At 39.7% G+C, this 21,981-nt stretch overlaps 1 protein-coding gene and 1 pseudogene across 1 annotated transcript in view; both read right to left on the reverse strand.

Moving 5' to 3' along the window:
• RSBN1L (round spermatid basic protein 1 like) overlaps positions 1–21,981 on the reverse strand; it is a 98,850-nt gene that overhangs the window by 47,093 nt on the left and 29,776 nt on the right. The gene's annotated exons all lie outside the window — the stretch shown is intronic.
• Positions 14,098–15,526, reverse strand: LOC109025284 (farnesyl pyrophosphate synthase-like; annotated as a pseudogene).

The following is a 21,981-nucleotide window of genomic DNA, read 5'->3' on the forward strand; positions in this document are numbered from 1 at the left end:
CTATGTAGAGCCTGGCATACATAAGACTAGATGTTGGTTCCCTTACCCTTGGCTCCTTTTAAAAATAGTATGACTCAATCTGACTACTTGGTGATACTGTGATATTTAAATAAAGGGCATAATAACTCTAGGGATCATTCATTTGCATTCTAAAACTTCAAACAAAATATTTGATAGCCTATTAAATTCTTCTTTGTTCAAATGACTTCCTATGCACCCAGCAAAAGACAAAATACAGAGAAGGATATACAAATAGTGACATAAACCTTTGCCCTCAAAAAGCTTACGACTGATTACAAAACCATGATGGAAGTATACAAGAACTGTGAAATATCCCGGAATATAGTAGAGATTATATAAGTATACATGCATATTGCATAATCTCTTAAAAATCACTCCTTACTTTCCTTTCTATAAATACTACCATAACCCAGGTCCTAATCATGTAGTGATTAGATTACTGTCTATATAAGCACTGTCCAGATCTAGACAGTAATCTAAATCTGAATTGGTAAACAATTTTATTAATTTCAATGATATATTTTGCTTAACCCAATGGGTCCAACACATTATAATTTCAACATGGAACTGATATTTTTAAATGATGAGATATTTTACATTTTTTCATAAGATTTCAAAATCTAACATATGTTTTACATTTATGACACATCTCAATTTGAAACTACTTTCACTTTAAGTGTTGAATAGTCACATAAAACTAGTGGCTACCATACTGAATAGCACAGGTCTAGACTACTTAAATAAATTTTCAAAAAATTAAATTCATGTGATAATAAACATTTTTAAACTTCACTCATTAATAATATACAAATTAAAAGACATTACTTTCACCTATAACACTGACAAAGTGTTTTTTGTTTTTTTTTTTTTCAAGTGATAACACTCCAAGCATACGAAAGTACAGCAAACAGGAATTCACTGACTCAACAAATACATAGTCTGAGTACAAGAAAAAGATGAGGGATACAGGGGTGAATAAACGAGATAAACTCCTTATCTGTTCACATATAACTTAACTTCTGAATTAGATTACAGTGTTCCCACACTTCTGATTGGTTTGCTACTCTTACTTTCTGATGTTAAAGTCCTTGAAATCCTGTCATAGGCTGCTGTCTAGCTATAAAATGTTACTCCAGGCCGGGCGCGGTGGCTCACGTCTATAATCCCAGCACTCTGGGAAGCCAAAGTGGGCGGATCACCCGAGGTCAGGAGTTCAAGACAAGCCTGGTCAATGTGACAAAACCCTGTCTCTACTAAAAATACAAAAATTAGCCGGATGTGGTGGTGCATGCCTGTAATCCCAGCTACTTGGGAGCCTGAGGTAGGAGAATCGCTTGAACCCGGGAGGTGGAGGTTGCAGTGAGCCAAGATCATGCCACTGCACTCCAGCCTGGGTGGCAGAGTGAGATTACATCTTGGAAAAAAAAAAGTTACTCCAAGTAGCTGGAGCTTAGACACATTATATAATATTTCCTAAGTAACTAAACTTTTAACAAAATGAACTATTTATATATCACTTAAAATTACAACTGAAAAAAAGTCACCTAAAATGTCTCCACATTTTTTTCCAATAATTCATTTTAATCTTATCAACTTAAACGTATTATTTTAGTAACTATTAAATTTTATTAAAGTATAATATTAATGTAATAAAATGAAGATACTTGTGAAACGGCACCACAGAATCCTTCTGTGTTCCCTTCCAGTCTTTGTATAGCACCCCTAAAGGTACTCACGATCCTAACTTGTAATCATACAGGTTAAAATAACCATAAACTTTTTTTTCTTTTTTTGAGACAAAGTCTTGCTCTGTGGCCCAGGCTGGAGTGCAGTGGCATAATCTCAGCTTACTGCAACCTCCACCTCCCGGGTTGAAGCAATTCTCCTGCCTCAGCCACCAAGTAAATGGGATTACAGGCACACACCATCGCACTTGGCTAATTTTTATATTTTTAGTGGAGATGGGGTTTCGCCATGTTGGCTAGGCTGGTCTCGAACTCCTAACCTCAAGTGATCCGCACGCCTTGGCATCCCAAAGTGCTGGGATTACAGGCGTGAGCCACCACACCCAGCCAACAACTATAAACTTTTAATAGCATATATTCACTATATAAGCCTACCACAATCACAAAACATAAATATTTTTCAGAATAAAATTAAACTAGCTTCTAGGGAAATAAAACTATCATACACTATGACTCAATTATTTTTAAACTTTAGAAATATACATACATTCCAAAAACAAACTGAAAGATAACCCAAATTATTAAAAGCCATTATTTAAAATTATTTATTTAATTAAATATTTAACATATTGAATATATTTAATTTATTTAACATTTAAAATTCCACTATTTAAGGTGGAAAGTTTCTAAGTTTCTGCAATGGGCACATTAATTTCATAACACAGGAAAAGGAATCTTAGAATATGCACTCGGGTATGATATTAAATAATTAAACTACAGTTGAAGGTATGAAGTCATTATGTGAAAAACATCTATAGAAACAAAAACAATGGCAAAGCCAAGACAGGAGAGTTATAGACAACGTAACTGCAGTTACCCCTCCTGATATCAAAACATCCTCAGCAAACACAAATAATCCCATCTATACATAAACAAAGGGCATTTTTTTGTGACATCACTTCTGTCCTTAACCCACACATCTGTCTTGCTCTCACCTCTCAGCCTTTCAACCTACCTTTCACCCTTCTTACAATTTTTCCACTTTTTGGTAGAGTCTATCCTTTTTCAAAATCCAATCTTTTTTTCTTTATTTTTTCTTTAATAGAGACAGAGTCTCGCTATGTTGCTGAGGTTGGTCTCGAACTCCTGGGCTCAAGCAATCCTCCCGCCTCAGCCCCTCAAAATGCTCAGATTGCAGGCATAAGCCACCACGCCCAGCCCAAAATCCAACCTTAAATGCCTCCATTAAACTTCCTGTAGTCATGTTACATGGCAGAGCTATGATAAAGTGGAATACCTACAAACTCAGGAGACCTAGGTTCAAGATTATGCTCTACAACCTAGATAACTGACAAACTTTCAGATCTCCAGTTGCAGCTGTAAAATGGAGTTTGTGTAAAGATTAAATAGAAAATACATACCGAAGCAGTTTGTAAAGATAAAAGCCTTCCAAATGTAGAATAATATCTGTCTATTTACCTATAATATTGGTATCCATAATCCCAAAGAAAGAAATTTTGGCCATAATTCAGACCACTGTATATAAAATCAAATCTGCCACTAATGTATCGTAGTATGTTCCTTTTAAAAAGCCACTTCTAGGCTGGGTGTGGTGGCTCACGCCTGTAATCCCAACACTTTGGGAGGTCAAGGCAGGTGGATTGTCTGAGGTCAGGAGTTCGAGACCAACCTGGCCAACACAGTGAAACCCCATCTTTACTAAAAATATAAAAAATTAGCTGGGCATGGTGGCGGGTGCCTTTAATCCCCGCTACTTGGGAGGCTGAGGCAGGAGAATCACTGGAACCCAGGAGGCAGAGGTTGCAGTGAACCAAGATGGCACCACTGCACTCCAGCCTGGGCAACAGACTGAGACTCCATCTCCAAGAAAAAATGAAAAAGAAAAAGCCACTTCTAGATCTTTACATACAGAAGTGATGGAAAACAGCGCCGTGGCATCACTGTTTACTATAATACATTACTCCTAACAAGACTAGAATTCTTATTCAGTTTTTATTCATTTATTTCTGTGATCAAGAATTTGTATGGTTTTATCCTTCACAGTCTAATCTCAGGCTTGGAAAAAATTTGTAACTGATCTTCTCATTATAATTCTCAGAATAAAAGTAAGAATTCTAACACCATAAAAGCAAGAAACTCTCTGAAAAGTCAAACTAAATATAAGGATTACATATTTTATTTAAAAATAAAAAGAGAAATCATGACAATGTGTTATGGGCAAAAGAATACACAAACAGATCAATGGAACAAAATAGGGAGCCCAGAAACAGATCCACTTAAATACAATCAACTTATCTTGATGGAGATAGAAGTCTTTCCAACAAACGGTACTGGAACAACTGGATATCCACATACCAAAAAAAAAAAAGTCTAAACTAGGAGAAGTGGTATGTGCTAGAAAATAACACAGAAGAAAATCTAGATGACCAGGGATTTTGGCAATGACTTTTTAGATTCAGCACCAAAGGCACAATAGATTAAAAAAAAGAACTGATAAAGCTGGATTTCATTAAAATTAAAATTTTCTGTTCTGCAGAAGACACAGTCAAGAGACTAAAAAGAAGCCACAGACTATAAGAAAATACTTGGTAAAGATGTATCCAATAAAGGGTTATTATCCAAAAAAAGGTAACTCTTAAAACTCAATAATAAGAAAACAATTAAAAATGGACCAGGCTGGGCACAGTAGCTCAAGCCTGTAATACCAGCACTTTGGAAGACTGAGGCAGGCGGATTGCTAGAGCCCAGGAGTTCAAGACCAGCCTGGGCAACATGATGAAACCCTGTCTCTACTAAAAGTACAAAAATTAGCTGGGCACGGTGGTGCGTGCCTGTAGTCCCAGCTACTCGGGAGGTTGAAGTGGGAATTTTAGGTGAGAGGTTGAGATGGATCACTTGAGTCTGGGAGACAGAGGTTGCAGGGAGCAGAGATCGTGCCACTGCACTCAAGCCTGGATGAATGAGTGAGACCCTGCCTCAAAAAAAAAAAAAAAAAAACCCCAAAAAAACACTAAAGACCTTAAGAGACACCTCACCAAAGAAGATATACAGATAGCAAATAAGCATAGGACAAGATACTCCACACCTGATGTCATCAAGGAAACACAAATAAAAACAAAAATGAGATACCACTACACACCTATTAGAATGACCAAAATCCAGAACACTGACAACACCAAATGCTGACAAAAATACAGAGCAAAAGGAACTCTCATCTGCTGCTGGTGGGAATGTAAAATGGTACAGCCACTCTGGAAGGCTGGTTAGCAGTTTATTACAAAACTAAATATACTCTTATCATATGTTCCAGCAATCACAGTCTACGGTATTTATCTAAAGGAGCTGAAAACTTATGTCTACACAAAAATCTGTACCACAACATTTACAGCAGGTTTACTCATAATTGGCAAAACTTGGGAACAACCATGATGTCCTTTAGGTAGCACATTCAGACAATGGAATATTCTTCAGCACTAAAAAGAAGTGAGCTATCGAGCCATGCAAAGACATGGAGGAAATGTAAATGCATACTAAGTAAAAGAAGCAGTGTGAAAAGGCTACATAACATATGCTTGTAACCATATGACGCTGTGGAAAAGGAAAAACTACGGAGACTTTAAATAAAAAGATCAGTGGTTGCCAGGGTATAATGGGGAGGAGGGATGAACAGGCAGAGCACAAAGGATTTTTAAGACAATTAAAATACTCTGTGGTGTATGGTGGATACATGTCATTATACGTTTGTCCAAACCCATGAAAATTTATAACACCAACAGTGACTCCTAATGTAAACGATAGACTTTGGGTGGTAATGATGTGTTAATGCAGGTTCATCAGTTGGAACAAATGTACCACTCTGATAGGGGATGTTAATAATGGGGAAGGCTATGCATGTGTCGGGGGAGAGGATATATGAGAAGTCTGTAGCTTCTGCTCAATTTTGCTATGAACCAAAAAGCTGCTCTAAAACATGAGGTCAACTTTTTAAGGCATAAATAAGTAAATACAAAGGGGAGTGGGAGAAACAGATGCAAATAGACCTATGATACAGTTTAAACCCAAACAGCCAAAGGAATCTAAGAACGAAAGAAAGAAGGAATATATGACTAAGTTACTATCAACCCAGAACAAAAAAGAAATCATATATGTGGAAAAATGAACATGGGCTAAACACACACTTTTTAAACACATATAAAGTATGTGTTTAGCCCACATATAAAGATTAAGATATAAAAAAGAAACTCATTAAAATAATTGTTTTTTTGGGACAGGGTTTTGCTCTGTCACATGGGCTGGAGTGCAGTGGCATGACCACAGCTCACTGCAGCCTTGACTTCCCAGGCTCAAGCGATCCTCCTACCTAAGCCCCTCAAGTAGCTGGGACCACAAGGTGTACACCACCACACCCGGCTAATTTTTTAATTTTCTGTAGAGACAGGGTCTCACTATGTTGCCCAGGCTAGTCTCAAACTCCTGTGCTCAAACACTCCACCTACCCTCAGCCTCCCAAAGTGCTGGGATTACAGTGGTGAGCCACTGCACCCAGCCTAAAATAATTTTAAACAAAATACAAATGGGATCTTCAGAAATATGGTGAACTTATGATTTAGCAGTATAAGCCACATATGCTTCAGTGTAATATGTATCTCATTCACCCAATGTACTTCTGTTAAGCATGTATGGATTTAGGAAATAAAGATGAATACTGCACTAAGAATCTTACAGTCAACAAATGCCAGTTGATTCTTATTGTAACTACCACTTTGGAACACCTGTTCTTAGTAACAAAATAAACTCATCTGGTTTCAATAAAATTCACTAGTCTCCACTATTATTAAAGTCATGAGGGCTCCCAAGGTGAGTCAGTAGTGGACACTGCCTTCATTTCTGTTCTGACCTTGCAGCTACGGGGCCCCCAGAAACCTTGGAGAAATTCTTGTTCACCACCTCCTTCCAACTGCAGCCATACAGACCTCAAAATTAGGGCAGAAAATCAGACTCAAGAAAGCTAATAACTCTTACATGGAATAAATAAAAAGAATTCCACACATAAAAACACCACAATGGAAGCTGCAAAACAGCTAAAGACAAAGAGAAGACTATAAAAGAAGCGGAAGGAAAAAACAGACTACAGCAAGAGTCTACTGACTTCTCAACAGCCATAAGCCAGCAAAATATTTTCAATATGTTAAAAAATAAATAAGGACAGTGGCATCATCAAATGGCAGAGCAGAAGCCATCTGGCTTCACTCTTCCCCACAGAAAACCAAAAACAAATATCCAGGATCAAGACTATCGTTAGCAATATCCCAGAACTCAAACCTGAGGTACAGATAATCTCCAGGGTCACAGGGAAATTTACAACTCCAAACAGATGGTAAGAGAAACCGACTTCTGTGATTCCCCTCCCCAAATATGCGAGGCACCCCATGGAAAAATCCCCCAAGACTAAAAGTTTTACATTAGAAAAAGTAAGAATGAGGCAGACAGCCAGCTTCTTCACCATCTTGCGTTCTCCTGCAGGAAAACAATTTCTGCCTTAATCCGCAAGAAACACTGCAAGTGCCTGCAGGGAGAAAAAGCCCTGAAGGCAGCTAGAGACAGCCCAGGAAACTGCTGTTTATCTCTGCCAAAAATGATGCCAAATCAGGGTGGCTGTTGAGCAGCGCCACACCATAGGAGGCAAGCTCCACGGGTCTTCTGGGCGTGAACCTATAGCCAGCCCTCGCACACAGCCGGAATATCCTCTTTAGGACCAACCCCCGCCACCCCGCCCCACTGCCCGCGGCGCCCCCACCCCGCCACTGGGGATAGGCAGTCCTCTGAACATTTGCCCCAGATGAGGCAAACTTGGGCTTACTGCGCCATCTAGTGCTCAAAAGGAAGGCAGCAATATGGAATTAAGGGGATTCGACAGGCAACCGAACAAAACCACCAGGCAAATATACTCTGTAAGGACCAAAACCAGCCAGACGCCAGACACTGAAGACCAGAATACATAACTAATCCTTCAATGCAAAGCCACAGACATAAGACCACAAGACACAACAGCAAACAGGCAGCCATCACCTCCCCAGACAAAGCAAGGAGCCAGTGACCAACCCTAACAAAACAGTGACATGTGAGCTCTCAGTTCAAAACTTCAAAATAGCAGTTTTAAGGAAACTCAGACAACTCCGAGACAACACAGAAAAGCAATTTAGGAATTTATCAGAGAAATTTCACAAAGACATTGAAATAATGAAAAAAATCAAAAAGAAATCCTGGAACTGAGAAATACATTTGCTGCAATGAAAAATGCACTTAGAGGCTCTCAACAGTAGAAACAATAAAGCAGAAGAAAGAATCAGTGAACTCAAAGACGAATTATTTGAAAATACACAAAAGAGAAAAAAGAAAAAAGAATGAAAAGGAGCAAAGCATGACTACAAGATATAGTGAATAACCTCAAAACAAACGTTAAGAGTAGTTTCCAGAAGTGGAGAAAGAAGGGACAGCAAGCTTGTTTTAAAAAATAATCCTTTTCAATTGTGTTTGCAGCCACCGCCACATCGCTGTCACTCTCTAAGGCCAGCACCACCTCCAGCTCACTGAGCTCCAGCCTAACGAGAAGGTGGGTAAGTAAGGAGGTCTCTATACCATAGTTCCTACAAAACTGACTGCCCGCAAATCGACCAGTGTAGTAAAGCAGCCAGAAGGCTGCTCACAAGAGTGTGCCCTCTACTGGAAGGGTGAAGACACATCATCACAGGCCTGGTATTCCATGAAACTACAGGTTATCAGAAGTCCACTGAATCACTGACTCGCAAACTTCCCTTCCAGTGTCTGGTGCAACAAATTGCTCAGGGCTTTAAAACACATCTATGCTTCTAGAGTGCAGTTATTGGTGCTTTGCAGGAGGCAAATGAGGCTTAACTGGTTGGCCATTTTTGAAGACACCAACCTGTGTGCTATCCATGCAAAACGTGTAACAATTATGCCAAAAGGGCTGGGCGTGGTGGCTCATGCCTGTAATCCCAGCACTTTGGGAGGCCAAGGCGGGCAGATCATCTGAGGTCAGGAGTTCGAGACCAGCCTGGCAAACGTGGTGAAACCCTGTTTCTACTAAAAATACAAAAAATTAGCCAAGCATGGTGGCACGTGCCTGTAATCCCTGCTACTCAGGAGGCTGAGGCAGGAGAATCGCCTGAACCTGGGAGTCGGAGGTTGCATTGAGCTGCAATCACACCATTGCACTCCGGCTTGGGCAACAAGAGCAAGATTCCATTTCAAAAAAAAAAAAAAAAATTATGCCAAAAGACATCCAGCTAGCACACCGCTAATACGCGGATGTATTATCCTTTTTCACACTGCTATAAAGAACTACCTGAGATAGAAAAAAGGTTTAATTGACTCACAGTTCTGCATGGCTTGAAAGGCCTCAGGAAACCTACTATCATGGGGGAAGGAGGAGAAGCAAGCACTTTCTTCACAAGGTGGTAGGAGAGAGAGAGTGAGGGGGGAACGGCCAGACACTTTTAAACCATCAGATCTCATGAGAATTCACTCACTATCGCAAGAACAGCATGGGGGAAAACTGCCCCCGTGATCCAATCACCTCCCACTAGGTCCCTCCCTCAACAGGTATGGATTACAGTTCAAGATGAGATTTGGGTGGGGACACAGAGCCAAACCATATTAGTGGAGAATATGCTTGAGAATCCAGTATGATGAGAAACATTTCATTCTTCAAAAAAAAAAAAAAAAGAAAAAAAATTATCTTCTTCCTGTTATTGGTAGTTCTGAACGTTAGATTTTTTTCCCCCATGGGGTCAAAAGGTGCCTAAGTATATGACTGTGAATGGAAGAACAGGTGACAGAAATCACATATTGGCAGTTTTTACATTTTCATTTGTGTGTGAATTTTTAATATAAATGCAGGGATGTAAAGCATTAATGCAAGTCAAAATGTTTCAATGAACAAGTTTCAGCAGTTCAACTTTATAATAATTATAAAGAAATGTTAAATTTTTCTGGAAAAAAAAAACAGAACATAATCCCAGAAAACCTTCCAACCCTGGAGAAAGATACGTGTCCAGACACAGGAAGGTCAGAGATCACCAAACATATTCAACCAAAATAAGACTACCCCAAGGCATATCAAATTCTCAGAGAAAAAGGACAAAGATAGGATTTTAAAAAGCAGTAAGTGAAAAGAAGCAAATATCATATAAAGAGCTCCAATTGGCCTGACAATAAACTTCTTAGCAACTATACATGGAGGAAGTAGGACAACATATTCAGAAGCTCTTCAATGTGAAACAAAGGGGTGCTAACATACAAAAAAATTTGAAGGTACAAAACTCATGGGTAAAAGTACATAAATTCAAAATACTCCAACACTGTAACTGTGGTGTATAATCCACTCATATTTCTAGCATGAAGTATAATAGGTAAATTGGCTGGGCACAGTAGCTTACACCTGTAACCCCAGCACTTGGGAAGGTGGAAGTGCGCGGACTGCTTGAGGTCAGGAGTTCCAGACCATCCTGGCCAACATGGTGAAACCCCATCTTTACTAAAAATACAAAAACTAGCAGGGCACAGTGACACATGACTGTAATCCCAGCTACTTGGGAGGCTGAGGCAGGAGAATCGCTTGAACCCAGGAGATGGAGGTGGCAGTGAGCAGAGATCGCACCACTGCACTCCAGCCCAGGCAACAGAGTGGGTGAGACTCCATCTCAAAAAAAAAAAGATAAATCTATCAGAAATAACCACGGCATGCAACCTGTTAAGAGATGGGAAATATGAAAAGATCGACATTAAGAGAAGAAAAAGTCAAAATGTGATGGAAACTGATGTAAAGAGGTTTTTTTTGTTTAAGTTTTTCCTTGGTTTCTTACTGATCAAAAGAAAAATGTTTCTAAACATTTGTTTAGAACTAAACAGACGTTCAGTTGACATCTGTTTAAAATAACTTGTGGTCGGGCATGGTGGCTCACGCCTGTAATCCTAGCACTTTGGGAGGCGTAGGTGGGCGGATCACCTGAGGTCAGGAGCTCCAGACCAGCCTAACCAACATGAAGAAACCCCATCTCTAGTAAAAATACAAAATTAGCCAGGCGTGGTGGCACATGCCTGTAATACCAGCTACTCAGGAGGCTGAGGCAGGAGAATCACTTGAACTCAGGAGGCAGAGGTTGCGGCGAGCCGAGATCACACCACTGCACTCCAGTCTGGGCAACAAGAGCAAAACTCCATCTCAAAAAAACAAAAACAAACAAAAAAGCCTTGTTATTTCTAGAAGATGTTTTTGCAAGCCCCACAGTAACCACAAAGCAAAAACTTTTCATAGATACCCTTAAAAAAAAAAGGCAATGAATTAAAACATACTACTAGAGAAAAATCACTTAAACACAAAAGGAAAACAGGAAGAAGAGAGGAAAACAACCAGAAAACAAGTCCTTATCTATTGATAAAAATAATGAATAAAAATAGACTAAACTATCCAATTAAAAGACATAAATTGTTGGGAGGCCAAGACGAGTGGAACGCTTGGGCCCAGGAGTTCAAGACCAGCCCGGCAACATAGCGAGACTCCCATCTCTACAAAAAATACAAAAATTAGCCAGGCCAGGTGGTACATGCCTGTAGTCCCAGCCACTCGGTAGGCAGAGGTGGGAGGACCACCCGAGCCCCAGAGGCATAGGTTACAGTGAGCCGAGATGGCACCACTGCATTCCTGCCTGAGTGACATGGTGAAACCCCATCTCAAAAAAAAAAAAAGAAAGAAAGACAAGAAAAAATTAGCCAGGCATGGTGGCGTGCACCTGTAGTCCCAGTTACCTGAGAGGCTGAGGTAGGGGGATCACTTGAGCCTGGGAAGTCGGAGCTGCAGTGAGCCATGATCACATCACTGCACTCCAGCCTGGGTGACAGAGAGAGACCCTATCTCAAAAAAAGGGGGGCGGGGGGCAGCAAATGATCTAAATAAGGCATTTTTCAAAAAACATACAAATGGCCAACAAGTACATGAAAAAAGAATCAACATCACTAATCATCAGGAAAATGCAAATTAAAACCATGCGATATCGTCTGACCCAAGTTAGAATGGCTTTTATCAAAAAGACAAAAAAAAAAAAAACAAAAAAACAGATGCTGGCAAGGACGCAGAAAAAGGAGAACACTTGTACACTGTTGGTGGAAATGCGAAGTAGTACAACCAATATGGAAAACAGTATGAAGGTTCCTCAAAAAATTAAAAATATAACTACCATATGATCCAGCAATCCTACTGCTGAGAACATACCCAAAATAAAGGAAATCAGTATATCAAAGAGATATCTGCACTTCCATGTTTACTGTACTATTTACAATAGCCAAGACAGAGAATCAACCTAAGGTTTCATCAACAAATGAATGGATAAAAAAATATGGTACATATACACAATGGAATATTATTCAGCCTAAAAAGAGAAGGAAATCTCATCATTTGCAGCAATGTGGATGGAACTGGAGGTCACTATGTTAAATGAAATAAAGCAGGTACAATTTTCTGCATGTTCTCGCTCATATGTGAGAACTTAAAAAGTGGATCTAATGGAGGTAAAGGGTTGATTAGCGGTTACCAGAGGCTAGGAAAGGCAGGAAGAAGGGAAGGATGAAGACAGGTTGATTAATAGGTACAAAATACAGTTACAAGAGCCAGGCTCACACACATGTAATCCCAGCTACTCAGGAGGCTGATGTATGAGAATCACTTGAGGCCAGGAGTTTGAGAACAGCCTGGGCAACATAATGACATCTGCATCTCTTAAAAAAAAAAAAATTGTTGTTTTGTTTTTTAATTAGTTGGACATGATGGCACATGCCTACAGTCCAAACTACCCAGGTGGATCCCTTGAGTCCACAAGTTCAAGGATGAAGCGAGCTATGAACCCTGCACTGCAATTCTAGCTTGGCCGAGAGAGTAAGACCCCATATCTCTACAAAGATAAAAATAAACCCAACGGGAGGATCACCTGACCCCAGGAATTCGAGGCTGCAGTGAGCTAGAGCCATGCCATTACATTCCAGACTGGGTGACAGAGTAAGACCCTATCTCTAAAATAAATATCAAAAAATAAGCCTGAGAAACATAGCAAGATCCTGTCTCTACAAAAACCTTTTTTAAAAAAATTACCCAGGCATGGTGGTACATACCTGTAGTTCTAGCTATTCAGGGGGCTGCAGTGAGATATGATAGTGTCATGGCACTTCTGCCTGGGTGACAGAGCAAAACCCTATCTCTAAAAGAAAAACTAGAATAAATATGTCAACAATCCATTTATCTGGAATCTTCACAATTACCTGCCAGATAACAGAAGACTGCCATTTTTTAACTATTCTCGTGACTTTTTAAAATGTACTACATACTTCCTTGCTTCCTAAAATATATCTTATGACAAAAATTTTAACTCTCATCATTCTCTTATTGATGACCTCAAAAATAGAAAAAATTTTTAAAAATTACTCAAAACTAAAAATTTGTTGAGTCTCATTTCATTTTATTCTATCTTTTAATTCTCAGATGTCATTTATCACTACAGGAAAGAGAGGTAACAGCTCTTAACTTTTGGCAATCACGTAAAGGACCATTCTTATTTTTTCTGTGCTAAGAAACTAAACAAGGTCCATTAGTACTATACTGTTTAGTAATCATGTTATCTATCTGTATTTCAGGAAATTTCACACTGTATTCAGGTTACAGACATCTGTCTTACCATCCTCCTCCCCACCCACATAAACTCCATCAGAGTAGAGAAGGCTTTCTTTCAATAAATGCTTGTTTTATGCATGAAACAGGTTCTGTGATAAAGTGAGAAATTACTGCGTTATTTTCTACAGTAAATCAATGACTTTCTCTTGCGTAAGGTGCTCTTGGTTCATCTTTGTTAATCCTTCCGTCTTTTCCTTTGCCATGCTACACCAGAGAAGGAAATTCTTAGTCCTTAAAGTCTTCCAAGAATAGTTCCTCAAATTTTTTCCCCTTATCTAACTGGCCTAGTCATTTTTTACAGTAAGTTCTATCACTGAATGAAACTACTCTTCCCTAACATTAAGGATCCCCAATTTTTCTGGGTGTAAGTATAGGACAAGCAATTTTCCCCAAAAGAGAATGGGTTAATTTCCTTCTTAAGTAGAGCTTTTTTTAAAAAAATTACAAATACAAATTGTATATATTTATGACGTACATGATGTTTTGATGTATGAATACATCGTAAAATGGTTAAATCAAGCTATTTAACATATATATGCATTACTTCACATACTTATCTTTTTGTATGTGGTGAGAACACTTAAAATCTACTTAGCAATTTTCACATCTACAATGTACTAACTGTAGTCACCATGATATACAATAGATCTCTTGAACTTATTTCTCCTAACTGAAATTGTGTATCCTTTGAACATCTCCCCAATCCCCCAGCATCTGGTAACCACCATTTTACACTTTTCCTGTGAGTTTGACTCATTTATACCTCACATATAAATGAGATCATAAGGCATTTGTCTTTCTGTGTCTGGCTTATTTCATTTAGTACAATATCCTCCAGATTCACCCATGTTGTTGCAAATGAAATGACAGGATTTCTTTTTTTTTTTTGCTTTTTTTTTTGTTTTTGTTTTTAAGGTCACACAATAACTTATTGAGAGCCTCCTCTCCCCGCCCTTGCAGTCTAGAGGCCACTTCTTCCGCTCACAGATTTTGTGTGCTAGCCCCTGGAAGATAGCTGGGGGCAGGGGCACCGCGTACTGCCACATGAGACCCATAAGGTGGCTCTGTCTTCCTCAGACTGCAAGAACACAGCTGGTAGATCCAGCTCCTCATATAGCGCCTTCACCGGGTCCACCTTCTTGGCCTCCTTCTCCCGTAATTCTCCTGCAGGATCTGATAACTGTTCTGGAGTGGCCTGTTGCAGACACTGAACCATCAGCCAGCTGCATTTGTTGTCCTGGATGTCAGTGCCAACATTACCAGTCACACTGGGGTCCCCAAAGAGGTCAAAGTAATCATCTCGAATCTGAAAGAACTCTCCCATCTCCAGCAGGTCTTCCTGGCACTGGTGTGTTCCTTCTTGTCATCAATGCCCACCATATACATGGCTGCAGCTACAGGAATCGATTGTAGTTGACAATAGATTTGTACCTCTTTTCAGTGAATCTGCCAAGATCCACCCTGCCCTGGGAGGGCTGTGATGAGGTCCAGAGTCTGCCCAATCTCAGTCTGACAGAAACTCTGCAGGAAGAGCTTGATCAGGTTCAGGTAATAGGGCTGCTCCAGGCAATAGAGCATGTATCTCTATTGAACTTATTTTTCCTAACTGAAATTGTGGTAGATACAGCAAGCGGTAGACACATGCTTACAGAAGCACAGCATCATTGATGGCATCCAAATCTACGCCTGGCTTCTGATACCAGCCGATCTGCCCCTGGCAGGTGAATGAGGATGAATCCATGCTGTCATCTGACACCAGGAAGAAAGTCTGCAGTAGTTCCACACACCAGCTCACAGTCAGGGCCCACTCAAGACTATCAGCATCCTGTTTCCCTGGCTCCACCAGCACCATTTAAACCCTGGTGATACTTGCCTCCAATGGCATTGTACTCCAGGATCTCCTCGAGTTGGGCAATAGCACTCCTGTCTATGGGTGCCCCATCTCATTCTCAGTCAGCACCCTGACAATCCGGGAGAAGTGCTGAATGAATTCCTGCTTTTCTTGGGCATAAACATCTGATTTCTGGTCTCCATTCATTCTGAGGGAGGATCAAAGTGCTCTGTTCTTGGATGTGGGTTCCTGCTTGGTGGATTTCCTTCTTTCTTAAGACTGAATAATACATCCACAGTGTATATATATCAACATTTTCTTTATCCATATATCTCTTGATGGAAACTTAGCTTGACTCCGTATCTTGGCTATTGTGAATAATGCTGTAATGAACATGGGAGCACAGTAATTTCCTTTCTTTTGGGTATATACTCAGCAGTAGGAGGGCTGGATCACACGGTAGTTCTATTTTTAATTTTCTGAGGAATCCCTATATTGTTTTCCATAGGAGCTGTACTAACTTACATTCCTACTAATAGTGTACAAGGGTTCCCTTTCTCCACATCTTCACCATCTGTAGAGCTTTGTTTAAAAAAAAAAAAAAAAGCTCTTACAATACCAAAAAAACTTTAAAAATTAAATTTTAAAAATAGCAAAATAAAAAAAGGAACAAAGGACATGAAACAGCAAGTTTCAAAGAATGTTAATGTTAAAAAAAAATGGAAAAAAGTTCAACCTTACCAGTATTCAAAGAGATACAAATTAGAACAGTAGGAAACCATTTTTCACTTATCAAATTGACTATTTAAAAAAAAAAAAAGAATAACAAATGCTGGCAAAGGTAAAGTGAAATAGGCACTTCTACACAATGAGTGTAAAGACAGTCTTATGGAGGACAATTTAACAATATGTAGAACAAACTTTAAAACAGATCAATCCTTATTCCATAATTCCACTGCTAGAATTTAAAAAAAAGGAGGCAAACCTGCACAAATATAGTTGTCCATCATCCACAGGGGATTAGTTCCAGGACACCCCCATAAATACCTAAATCCAAGTACCAAAATTTGTGGATGCTCAAGTCGCTTATATAAAATTATGTAGTATTTGCATATATAACCTATGCACATTCTCCCATACTTTAATTCATCTCTAGATTACTTATAATACCTAATATAATGTAAATACTATGTAAATAGTTGTTAGACTGTATTGTTTACTTTATATCATTTTTATAGTTGTATTGTTATTTTTCACTGCTTTTTTCCAAATATACTTTTGATGGATGGTTGGTTGAATACACAGATGCAGAATCCACGGATGAAGAGGGCCAACTGTACAGCTAGCTATATTACATTACACAAGGGTCCTCATCCCCCATTATTTACAATAGTGAGTAACTGTAAATAACTTCAAAAAAAATTTTTTTTTTGAGACAGGGTCTCACTCTGTCACCCAGGCTGCAGTACAGTGGCACGAACATGGCTCAGTGCAGTCTTGACTTGCCCAACTCAAGTGATCCTCCCACCTCAGTTTCCCAAGTAGCTGGAACCACAGGCACCCGCCACCATGCCAGGCTAGTTTTTTATATTTTTTGTAGAGATGGGGTTTCACCGTGTTGCCCTGACTGGTCTCGAACTCTGTCCACCTCTGCCTCCCAAAGTGCTGGAATTACAGATGTGAGCCATCACATAAGTAATAACTTAAATTTTAATTGTGGAGAATTGATTAAAGTTGGGTATACTCATACAATGAAAAATTATGAAGTCATTAATGTTTAAAGTAAGAGTCAAAATCTACAAAAGTATCCCAAGACTATCATATATACATGTGTATGAATACATGTATATACACATATATGTACATATACATCTATGCATATACGTGTTTGCACATATGTATATATACACATACAGCTATCTTAAGGAAAATTGATTAAAAGTTTATAAAAAGAAAAGTCAAACTTCCCACTTCACCCACACCAAATACTGGAGATTATTTCACTCTCATCCCTTAAGGAAAACACTGAACTTCCATTTTTGAAGAAACTAAATAGACTTCAAGCCTCAGGCACCCCAGGTAAGGCAAAGGATGTATCTAAAAACATGCTGCCTGTACTTTCCTAAAACGCTTAAACAGAATTACATTTAGAAAGGAGATATGGAAAATTAAAAATACAATAGCAAAACTGAAAAACTTAATTAAAACATTACAATGTAAAGGTGAGATAATCTCCCAAAAAGCTGAACAAAAGGCAAAAAAAGTAGAAAACAGCAAAATAAGGTGACCTAAGAGGATCTATTCAGGAGATCCTATATCAACTTAACTGAAATCTTGGGGGGGAGGGGGGATTCAGAATTTTATAGGGAAGAAAAATATCAAATAAATAATACAATAAATTTTCCCAAAAAAGATCAGTCTCCCGAATGAAAGATTTCATAAGGGATGAGTACAAAGAATGGAATCCACCACCGTGGTCCCCTCCTCACACACACACTACACACACAATTATGAAATTTCAGTACACTGGGATAAATAAAAGATCCTAAAACCCTCTAGAGGAAAGTAAAAAATAAACAGATCACATAAAAGATCAGGTAACTATGGAAATGAACTCTTCAACAGTAACAGTACACAGATGCTAAAAAGCAATACAGCAATGCCTTCAAAATTGCGAATGAAAATAATTTTTAACATACAATTTTATAATCTGCCAAACTATCAATCAAGTATGCAGGAAGGCATATTCAGACAAGCAAAAATTTAAAAAAAATTACCACACATGCATGCTGTCACAGGAAGTTATTTGAGGGTGTGCTCAAGTAAATTAAGGAGTAGTAAACAAAGGAAGACAATGTGAGATCGGAGGACCCAGCATAAAAGAGCAGATGAGAATGTATTAAAATAAACACTCTGCAGATGGCTCAGCAGATAACTAGTTCAGGCCGAAGTACAAGAATGGAGCTCTTAAAAACAAGACCTCCAGAAACAAAGGGGGACCTGACAAATTTTCTCTTATCACAGAACACAGAGAATAGAGAGAAAATGAAGCAATGGATACATAAGTAAATGAAAAAGAGAGGCAATTTTTAACTACACAAAAATGAAGAAAGCCATATAAAAGGATCTCTCCCTGATCTGCATTAAACAGCATTTGCAGAGTCATTATAAGCACTGACTATTGTTTGAACTAAGGTATGTGGAATTATTAAAAAGGAAAGAAGCTAGGTTATAAAAGTGGTCATTCTGGCCAGGCTCAGTGGCTTACACCTGTAATCCAAACACTCTGGGAGGCTGAGGCACGAGGTGTACTTGATGCCAGGAGGGTAAGACCAGCCTGGGGAAGAAAGTGAGGCCTTGTCTCTACAGAAAAAAAAAAAAAAAAATTGTTTTTTAATTAGCTGAGTAAGGTGGGACAGGCCTGTAGTCCCTGCTACTAACCGAGCCACTGCACTCTAACCTGGGTGACAAGCGAGTCTCTCTTGAAAAAAATACTAAAAATAAAAATAAATAAATAATAAAAGTGACAATTCTTACCTAACATAACAAGAATGCATTGTATGTCTAAAACTAAAAAAAAGTAGTATGAGCATTTTATTCAGAAATTTGGAATTAAAAGCAGACGGGAGGCTAGGCATGGTGGCTCACGCCTGTAATCCAAGCACTTCAGGAGGCCGAGACAGACAGATCACCGGAGGTCAGGAGTTCGAGACCAGCCTCACCAACATGGAGAAACCCTGTCTGTACTAAAAATATAAAACTAGTTGGGCGTGGTGGCACATGTGTGTAATCCCAGCTACTCAGGAGGCTGAGGCAGGAGAATCGCTTGAACCCAGGAGGCGGAGGATGCAGTGAGCCGAGAGAGTGCCACTGCACTCCAGCCTGGGCAACAAGAGCGAAACTCCATCTCAAAAAAAAAAAAAAAGCAGATGATGGCCAGGCACGGTGGCTCACACCTGAAATCCCAGCACTTTGGGAGGCCAAGGCGGGTGGATCACGAGGTCAAGAGATTGAGACCATCCTGGCCAACATGGTGAAACCCCATCTCTATTACAAACACAAAAATTAGGCCGTGCACAGTGACTCACACCTGTAATCCCAGCATTTTGGGAGGCCAAGGCAGGAGAATCACTTGAACCCAGGAATGTGGAGGTTGCAGCGAGCTGAGATCGCACCACTGCACTCCAGCCTGGGCAACAAGAGCGAGACTCTGCCTCAAAAAACAAACAACAACAAAAAAATTAGCTGGGTGTGGTGGCACGCGCCTGTAGTCCCAGCTACTAGGGAAGCTGAGGCAAGAGAATCGCTTGAACCCGAGAGGCGGAAGTTGCGGTGAGCCTAGATTGCGCCACTGCACTCCAGCCTGGGCGACACAGCAACGCTCCGTCTCAAAAACAAAAAAAAGTAGATGGGATACTAAACAAGCTGAGGAACACGAAATGAATAGGGAAAGCTAGGGACACTTCTTACTATAAATTTTTCGATATTTTTAAATTAAATTTTGTTTTTAAAATTTACAGTTATTGTCTTCCTCCCCAAAACCCTAAACTCTAGTCTAATCATGAGAACAACATCAGACAAATCCCAGTTGGGAGACATTCCACAAAATACCTAACTGGTACACCTCAAACAATCAAGGTCATTAAAAGCGATGGAAGTCTGAGATACTGTCTCAGCCAAAAGGAATCTAAGGAGACATGATGATTAAATGTAATACAGTATCCTGGATGGGATCCTTGAACAGAAAAAGGATATAAGACAAAATACTAACGAAATTCTGAATAAAGTATGGACTTTAGTTAACAATAATGCATCACTACTGTTTCTTAACTATGATAAACGTGCTAAAAAAATGTAAGATGTTAATAATGGTGTATGGGAATTCTGTACTACCTTTGCAAATTTTCTGTAAATCTAAAACTACTCTGAAATGAAATGCTTACTAAAAAACTTATAAAGGCAAAACTTAATTAGAAATACAGACAGATACACATGCATATGTATGTGTGTATAAATTTAACAATATATAACAGAAGCGCTACAAGACACACTGTTAACTAAAAAAAAAAAGCAGGTTACAGAAAAAGGCATATATATAGCATATTTAGGTTTTTAAAAATAAACTAGATAATCTCAGCCAGGCGCAGTGGCTCTTGCCTGTAATCCCAGCACTTTGGCAGGCAGGCGGATCACCTGAGGTCGGGAGTTCCAGACCAACCTGACCAACATGGAGAAACCCTGTCTCTACTAAAAATACAAAATAAGCCGGGCATGGTGGCACATGCCTGTAATCCAGCTACTTGGGAGGCTGAGGCAGGAGAACTGCTTGAACCCAGCCTGAGCAACAAGGGCGAAACTCCATCTCAAAAAATAAAATAAAATAAAATAAAATAGTAAACGATATAATCTCTTCTGTGAGTGTGTGTTTACATATGTACATATGTAAATGCACAGAACACTTAAAAGGGCTTACCCCTGGCCGGGCGCCATGGCTCATGCCTGTAATCCCAGCACTTTGGGAGGCTGAGGCAGGTGGATCACCTGAGGTCAGGAGTTCGAGACCAGCCTGGCAAACATGGTGAAACCCCGTTCATACTAAAAATACAAAAAATTAGCCATGTGTGGTGGTCAATGCCTATAAACCCTGTCTCTACTAAAAATACAAAATAAGCTGGGCATGGTGATGCATGCCTGTAATCCCAGCTACTTGGGAGGCTGAGGCAGGAGAATCGATTGGACCCAGGAGGCAGAGGTTGCAGTGAGCAGAGATCGCACCACCGCACTCCAGCTTGGGCCACAAGAGCAAAATTCTGTCTCAAAAAAAAAAGTGGGGGGCTTATCCCTAGGGAAGAAAGAAAAAGAACTTCTGGTTTTTATTTCATTTACTTCCTAAATTATTTGAAACTTCTACAACAGAAAGGGATTCACGGCTGGGTGCAGTGGCTCATGCCTGTAATCCCAGCATTTTGGAAAGCCAAGGCGGGTGGATCACTGGAGGTCAGGAGTTCAAGACCAGCCTGGCCAACATGGTGAAACCCCGTTTGTACTAAAAATACAAAAAATTAGCCAGGCATGGTGGTGTGTGCCTATAATCCCAGCTACTCAGGAGGTTGAGGCAGGAGAAGCGATTGGACCCGTGAGGCGGAGGTTGCAGTGAACCGAGACTGCACCACTGCACTCCGGCTTGGGCCACAAAAGCGAAACTCCGTCTCAAAAAAAAAAAAAAAGAAAAAGAAAAAGAAAAAAAATAGGGGGATTACCCCTAGGGAAGAAAGACAAGGAACTTCTGGTTTTTATTTCATTTACTTCCTAAATTATTTGAAACTTCTACAATAGAAAGGGATTCATGGCCGGGCACAGTGGCCCATGTCTGTAATCCCAGCACTTTGTGAGGCCAAGGCAGGTGGATCACCTGAAGTCGGGAGTTCGAGACCAGCCTGGCCAACAGGGTGAAACCCCATCTCTACTAAAAATACAAAAATTAGCTGGGCATGGTGATGCACGTCTGTAATCCCAGCTACTCAGGAGGCTGAGGCAGGAGAATCACTTGAACCCAGGAGGCAGAGGTTGCAGTGAACCAAGAGCGCGCCAGTGTACTCCCACCTGGACAACAGAGTGAGACTCTCAAAAAAAAAAAAAAAAAAAAGAAAAAAAGAAAAAGAGATTCATATATTATGTATTAT

The sequence above is a fragment of the Gorilla gorilla genome, chromosome 6 (genome assembly GCF_029281585.2).
Source record: "Gorilla gorilla gorilla isolate KB3781 chromosome 6, NHGRI_mGorGor1-v2.1_pri, whole genome shotgun sequence".
In the NCBI taxonomy this organism is placed as follows: Eukaryota; Metazoa; Chordata; class Mammalia; order Primates; family Hominidae; genus Gorilla; species Gorilla gorilla.